Genomic DNA, 8,362 nt, shown 5'->3' with positions numbered 1-8,362 from the left:
AAATTAAAACTTACAATTTTATCACATACAACAGCCAAATCTTCATCGACCTCTTCGACCTCTTGACCGGTTTTCCGCTTACGAGCCTTTTGCCAAAAAATCGCTCTATCTGGTTCTTCTCCCGTATTCAACCTTCCTTTTTTTATCTGTTACAAATAAAATTAAATACATTAATACAAATAACTCCAAGGCTAAAAAATGTAGGACTCTAATTTATTATGGACTGACCTATTTTAAATCAAATACAGTTATACAATTAAATGAACTTTTCTTACCTCATCTTCTTTTAAACCAATGTAGCCCTTTCTTGACAGCCAGTGATGATATTTTCTCTTAGACACTCTTTCACTTTGTGTTTCATAAATTTCCTAAAAACATGTCACAAGATTACAAAAATTACAACACACGATGCAAAAAAATCACCAAAATGATATATTACAAAATTAAAACATACCTTTCAGTTAGAATCAGTCCTCTGTCTCACAAACCTTTTCCAGGTTGCCTTACTAACGTAACCATAGCCTCTTGGCGGCTTACTCAGCTTCTTCTTTTCTCCAATAAATGGAAGCACATACTTTCCCGTCAAATCAGTCTTAAACTGTCGCCATTTACAGCCTGCTGACTTTAGGACCATGTCCTCAATTTCTGGTTTAACTTTGAAGGTAGCCTAAAAAACACAAGTTCACAAAATCATAACAAGAAAAACTTATATTCAAGATCTACATTTGAAAATAATTTTTTTACAATTGATCTAGTACCTGAAGATATAACCAAAGCTTTGATTTTAATTCAGGGTCTACATTTGGCCAGGTAGGAATTTCGATTGGAATCGTAGTCCTGGCCAACATACCAATGTAAGACTGCAAACGGGCTCTAGTTTCCCCATTAGGAATCCCCCATTCATTGGCATTGACTTTAACTTTCTTCCCGTGAGCTTTCTTAACAATCACTTTGTACATTGCGCATACGCCTCGCTTACTCCCAGACTTCCTTGTAGCAGTATTAGTTGTAGTATTTGTCTGTTCTGAGTTAGTCGGTTGAGATTCTGATGCATGCCCTTCATTGTTTTCATCATTGTTCGGAACATCCTCCAGCCGTTTGGGGCTTCCACCGCTAAGATTCTGTGATGCAGTCTTTTCTGATTGCTTTCGCATTTGCTTTTTTGGTGCCATTCTTTCCTCTTCCTCTAATATGAAAAATTAACTAATATTTAATAGATTAGAACAACTACACAGTTCATGGTACAATGTCTAACAGATATGCAGAAAATTAAAAAAAAATCTCATTTAATTGTCAAGAAAAATTACAGATAGACTCCTATAACTACATTGAAAAATTACAAGAAAACAGAGATCGCGAGATACATTACAAATAACAAGAAAAATTACAAATAACAAGAAAAATTAAAAATAAGGAGAATATATAGCTAGACTCCTATAACGTTTTGACCCATATACCCTCAACATTTTCTCTTTTATTACAAACACTTGCATCATCAATAGTCTCGAGTTGTCGTCGATAACACAACGGACCAATTAGCATCAACTGGATCCTCAATATATAATACTTGGTTGACTTGGTCAATAGAGACATATTTTTCCTTTTTGTGACCTGGTCGATTGAAGTTGACAAGGGTGAAACCAAGATCATCGGACTTGACACCTTTGTCACTTGCTGCCCATGTACATAAAAACAGAGGGGCCTTGAATGCGTGGTAGTCTAATTCCCATATTTCCCTAATCACCCCATAAAATTTTAAATCACTCTCTATAGGATTCATGTCCTTAGCACTAGATACTTGGACTGTCCTTGCAACTAATGACACACCACTATTCTGAACTACACTTGCATTATCTCGATCCTTTGTGTGGTATCGGGCCCTTTCAACAGCATAACTTTCGTAGGTCAAGACTGAAAATGAAGGTTTCCCAGCCAACCATCTTATAGTTTCAGATACGGCTTCCGCATTCTCCCTCATTTATGTACTGACCTACATGTAAATTATTGATGCATATAAGTGGCTATAAATTTAAAAACACGACTTATAAAAATAAAAGAGAAGAAAAAAGAATGTAAACCAACTTTTTGTTCAAACCAATCGGCAAATTGTCAATTGTGCTCTCCCAATAGCCACTGTACACTCTTCTTTTTCCCTTGATAAATCTCTTCCAGGTATTTTTTATGCAACCTGAAATTACTTACATCAGATTCGACTAAACTACATCAAATACAACTTTAACACTTATATGTATACTTATTTATGTTTTACTTACATAATATATGGTTCCACTTCTGAATTATTACGAAGAACTGAAATATGAGCCCCATCTCGTTCTTTTTCCGCAACTGACTTCATAGTCACACCACCGATTGGACCAGAAATTTTTTCTTCATCTTTCGGAAGACCAGCTGTTCTACTACTCCCGCTATAGAACTCACTGCAAAATTCTATTGACTCTTCCTTGAGGTAACCTTCAGCTATAGAACCTTCTGGATATAATCGGTTTCTTACATAACTCTTCAATATTTTATTGAAGCGTTCAAATGGAAACATCCATCTATAAAAAACCGGTCCACATAATCGCAATTCCCTTACTAGGTGGACCATAAGATGTATCATAACATCGAAAAATGACGGAGGGAATATCTTCTCTAACTCACACAGGGTTAATATCACATATGCTTGTAATTTATTCAACTTCGAGACATCTACAACTTTGTTGCACAGAGAGTTGAAGAAAAAACACAATCTTATGATACTAACCCTAACATTTTTCGGAAGCACTGAACGAATGCAAATAGGTAGTAGTTGTTGGAGAAGGATATGGAAGTCATGGGACTTTAAACCATACAACTTCATATCAATCATCGATACACAGTTTCTTATATTTGAAGCATGTCTGTATGGAAGTTCCATGTCGTACAATGATGCCAACATTGTTTGTTTTTCTTTTCGGGAGAGAGTATAAGGGGCAGGAGGTAGGTATATTCTTTTCTCACCTATTTCTGGAGCTAAATCAGGCTGTATTCCCATGTCAACCAAATTAATGTTGGATTTTAAACGCAGCGGGGGCAAGGCAAAACACTTTTACACATATAAAATCCAATTAAAAGCATACAGATCATGAATAAAAATTCGAGGGATCGAATCTAACCTTTAAAATAATTCGGAGACAACGATCAGAGATCCTTAGCAGTTGCTCCTCAAGTGTGAAGCACTCCACCGGTATCCACCAAGAAAACGATGTTAAGGAGGAAGAAGGAGGTGGAGAGAATTGGGTTTTCCAAACTTTTTGGGTTTTGGGGTTCGAATAAAAATAGGGTCTATAATAGTATATTCATAGGCAAAATTTTCAGCTGAAATTTTCCCATAAATATTATTATTATTATCCCATTTATTATTCTCATTAATAATTAAAAAACCTTTTAATTATTAATCCTTTTTCTAAACACTTTAGAAATAATTCTCTCTCTTGATTTAATTTCCAAAAATTAAATCCTTAATTAATAATATTAAGAACTTTTCTTAATTAATTTATAATCAATTAAATCTCATTTAATCAATTATTAAATTTGCCAATTAATTATTTATTTCACAAATAAATAATTATTAGCCATTATTAATTAATTCCTCCACCATTAAATCATTCTCTTTTTTATGGTGTGACCCTGTAGGTTCAATATTAAGCCGGTAGTAGAAATAAATAATAATAAAACTATTTTATCATTATTTATATAAATTCTCTAATTTATTAAATATGATTAAATAATTAATCACATTTATTCTACATCGTGAGGGATACTTCTCAGCATATCGCGAATATCCAGATAATATGAATTCACTGCTTAGAATACCAAGAACCTATTCAGTGAATAGTTACCGTACAATAAACTCCTTCTACCCTACAATGTCCCGATTAAATACAAGGCATGGATCTCGTGTCAAGCCTATCTAATTCAATCACTTGCTTACCATTTACTATGCGTAGTTCTATGCAAATTAGAAACTCCTATCTAATTTCATTTACTCTGGCCAGAGATTCCTGAACTAGCATAAGTGGATCAGCCTTGAACATTCGCTTCCTTCACTGGAAGGGGTAGATCCTTTATTGATCATACACTATCTTCGTGTACAAATTCCTATACCCAGTAGAGCCCTAATAATTGTCCCTGGAGAGTAAGAACTAAACCAAAGCATAGTTCAGTTACACAAGATGACTATGATGACCTCAAGTCTAAGGATACTTGTACAACTATCACTATGTGAACAACTGCTGACACGTGAGTGAACTCCATCAGTTGTTCAGCTGTGCGAGTCATGTTCAGTGAACTTATTCTATAATAAGCACCTACATACTAGCTATAGTGTCACCACACAAATGTCTATGAGAACAGACATCCTTCATAATGAAGCAAGCATAGTATGTACCGATCTCTGCGGATTATTAATTACCAGTTAGTAATCCTATGACCAGGAACTATTTAAGTTTAGAGTTATCATCTTTTAGGTCTCACTATTATGATCTCATCATAATCCATAAAAAGCTTTACTCTAAACTATGGTATATCTTATTTAAACACTTAAATAGATAAAGCCCGTAATAAAAACAAAACAAGTCTTTTATTAATATCAATGAAATCAAAACAGATTACATAAAAGTTATTCCTAAATCCTCATACATGATTGGACTTAGGACATATTCCTTTCAATCTCCCACTTGTACTAAAGCCAATCACTCTGGTATCTAATACCCATCTTGTCTTTATGACGATCAAAGTGACTCTCATAAAGTAGCTTTGTGAGTGGGTCTGCTATGTTGTTATGTGTGTCAACTCTAATTCAATACAATACAAGAAATGTTACCGCGCTCCCACTAACCCTTTTGTAGACGCATGGTTCATCTACGTTTTTGATAAAATCAAACTCTTTGATTGGCTCATCAAAACGAATGTTCCATCTTTCGAGAAGCCTGCTTTAAACCACATATGGTTCACAGTAGCTTACACACTAGGTTTTCATTTCTCTTGGAAAGAAAACCATCTGGCTATTTTCCAGATTTCATAGTCGTAGTAAGCAGCAATCGCAAGCAAAATCCAAACTGATTATAACAGGGCTACAGGTAAAAGATTTCATCAAAGTTAATTCATTGCCTTTATTTGAATTCTTTTGCCACAAGCCTGGTCTTAAAGGTCTCCACCTGGCCATCTACTCTAATCATTCTTTTGTATCCCGTATACATAGATTTCATTCCGGATTTCATGGCACTTTGCCATTTCTCTGAGTCAACACTACTCATAGCCTCATTATAGGTTACAGGGTCGTCATCATCAATGATCGACAACTCATTGTCATTCTCAATGACAAGGCCATAATACCTCTCAGGTTGGCGAGACACTCTCCCTGATCTATGAATGGGCTGTTCCACAAAAGGTTGTCCAGTCAGAACAGGTGTTTCCACTCGATCTATAGTAGTTTGTGCTTCTTGAACTTCATCAAGTTCAATTTCGCTCCCACTGTTTCCTTCAAGGATAAACTCCTTTTCCAAGAAGGTAGCATGTCTGGAGACAAACACCCGATGATCGGTGCAAAAGTAATACCCTAAAGTCTCTTTAGGATATCCCACAAAACTACATTTTACGGATCGATATTCCAGCTTATCTGGGTCAACTTTCTTGACATAAGCTGGACATCCCCAAATCTTAACGTGTTTAAGACTCGGTTTCCTTTCTTTCCATATCTCATACGAAGTTTGAGGAACAGATTTTGGAAGGCACCTTATTCAGTAAATATGCTGAGGTTTCCAATGCATAACCCCATAGGAATACTGGAAGATTTGCATAGCTCATCATGGACCGAACTATGTCTAACAAAGTTCGATTTCTCCTTTCAGATACCAATCTGGAGGAGTCCACTGGGAGACTATACCATTTACTTTGAGATAATCCAGAAACACTCCATTAAAGTATTCACCACCTCGATCTGATCGAAGAATTATAATACTATGTTTGGTTTATTTCTCCACTTCATACTTATATTCTTTGAACTTTTCAAAGGCCTCAGACTTGTGTTTCATCAAACACATATCTGAATTTAGATCTATCATCTATGAAAGTAATGAAGTATGAAAATCCACCCATGGCTTGCTTAGACATTGGTCCACATACATCTGTGTGTACCATTCCTAGCAAATTTGCAGTCCTCTCTCCATGTCTACTAAATGGAGACTGCAGTGCCACTATAAAGTGAGATTTTCATCATCCCTTTTCTTTTATTAGTTTGTTCAATCTGAAGTAAATTATGTCACATATATACAGACCATTATTTAAAGCACCACGTCCATAAAGAATATTATCTCTAAGAATAGAACATTCATTATTCTCAATAATAAATGAAAATCCAGCCAAGTCTAACATGGGAATAATATTTCTCACAATCGAGGGAACAAAATAACAATTATTTAAAACAATAGTCTTGCCCGTAGGCATATGTAAATGAAATGATTTTACATCTTCAGCAGCAACTCTTGCTCCATTTCCCATCAGTAGAATCACCTCCTCTTCCTCAAGAGTCCTACTTCTCCTTGGTCCCTGCAACATATTGCAGATTTGAGAACCACAGGCGGTATCTAATACCCAAGTAGAGATTTGATTTAATGACATATTCACTTCTACCATGAACATACATGAATCAGAAGCGGTAGTCTCACTACCCTTCTTCTTCTTCAATTCTGCAAGGTAAACCTTGCAGTTCCTCTTCTAGTGCCCCACCTTGTTACAGTGAAAGCAAACAATTTTGCTCTTGGGGTCTTCAGCTTTTGGTGGAACCGGATTTTCTTCACCTACTTTCTTCTTCTTGGAAGAGTTCCTCTTCCTTTTCTTAGGATTGGAACCTTCACCAATTAGAAGAACAGAACTCTTCTTAGGGGAAAATTCGATTCCGCGCTCTTCAACATGTTGTGGAGTTCAGGCAGGCTGACATCCAACTTATTCATGTGAAAGTTCACAACAAACTGCGAGAACGAACTGGGAAGCGATTGCAAGACCAAGTCTTGGCTCAGCTCCCCATCCATAGCAAAACCAAGTTGTCCAAGATGTTCAATCAAATTGATCATCTTAAGTACATGGTCATTCACAGATGATCCCTCAGACATCCTACAACCGAACAACTCCTTCGATATCTCATATCGAGCTATCCTCCCCGCCACATCATACAACTCTTGTAGATGCATGAGGATAGTGTGAGCATCCATATGCTCATGTTGCTTCTGTAGCTCAATGTTCATGGAAGCTAGCATGATGCATTGAGCAACATTTGCATCATCTATCCACTTACGATACAAACATGTTCATCATTATGTGCATTACTAGCAGGTTCAGTAGGCTTAGGTGAGTCAATCACGTATTCCAGCTTCTCAATCCTGAGAACAATTCTCAAGTTTCGAAGCCCGTCAGCATAATTAGGACCAGTCAATTTGTGAGCATCCAGTATGCTCCTGAGTGATAGTGCAGAAGACATAATGTATATTGTAAATCTGTAAATGAAAAACACATAACAACACTTAGCAAATATTCGATTTCATTTTAAAACACTATATGAATCGGGTCTTTATTCATAAGTGGCTCCCACTAGTTTACGTAATTAATTCAACCCCCTACGTGAAAAATTAAGCATTCATAATGCTAGTGGGAATAGGGATCCTACATTCCATTACACAACCCCGGCTGTAGCACGAACCGCCATCTAATGTTCAATAGGCAGACAACTCTTGTCAATTACATCTTATGTTATTCCCTAATCAAACTTTAGCCTCTTGAATAACTGAGTCTCGGCTGTGGCACGATAAACTCAATATTCTAAGTCAAGTCTAACCCAATATTCCGTACAGTTGAATCAGTCCCCAAAGGCCCACAGCTGTAGCACGTACCGACCTTTAGATTCTTATTCAATGTACACATCTCTATGTAATAGACAAGTATTTCTTATTTCAAAATCAAGGCCCTCGGCTGTAGCACGAACCGACAATGATTCAAAAATAAGAACTACTTTTTTATCATGTTGGAAGGCTATGACCGACACAAGCCCGTTGTATCATTGGCCAATTACTACTTGATATTATTTAATTTTAGAGGGATTATATTACGTTACAATCATAATCATATTATAAAGAGATTCTTCCTTTTAAATTAAATATTTCAAATCAATAATCAATAATCAGATGATTCCCAGATCGGGTGGAGCATTGTCAAGAGGCGTCACTTAATAACCCTTTCTTACAGATAGAAATCTGTTGTTGACAAAATCATCTTTTCTCTCATATCGAAAATTCATATTCAATTACGTGTTTCACAAACACAAGAATCT

The sequence above is a fragment of the Apium graveolens genome, chromosome 3 (assembly GCF_009905375.1).
Source record: "Apium graveolens cultivar Ventura chromosome 3, ASM990537v1, whole genome shotgun sequence".
Taxonomy (NCBI): domain Eukaryota; kingdom Viridiplantae; phylum Streptophyta; class Magnoliopsida; order Apiales; family Apiaceae; genus Apium; species Apium graveolens.
The sequence above is the reverse complement of the archived record's forward strand: the minus strand, read 5'-3'. Positions refer to the sequence as shown.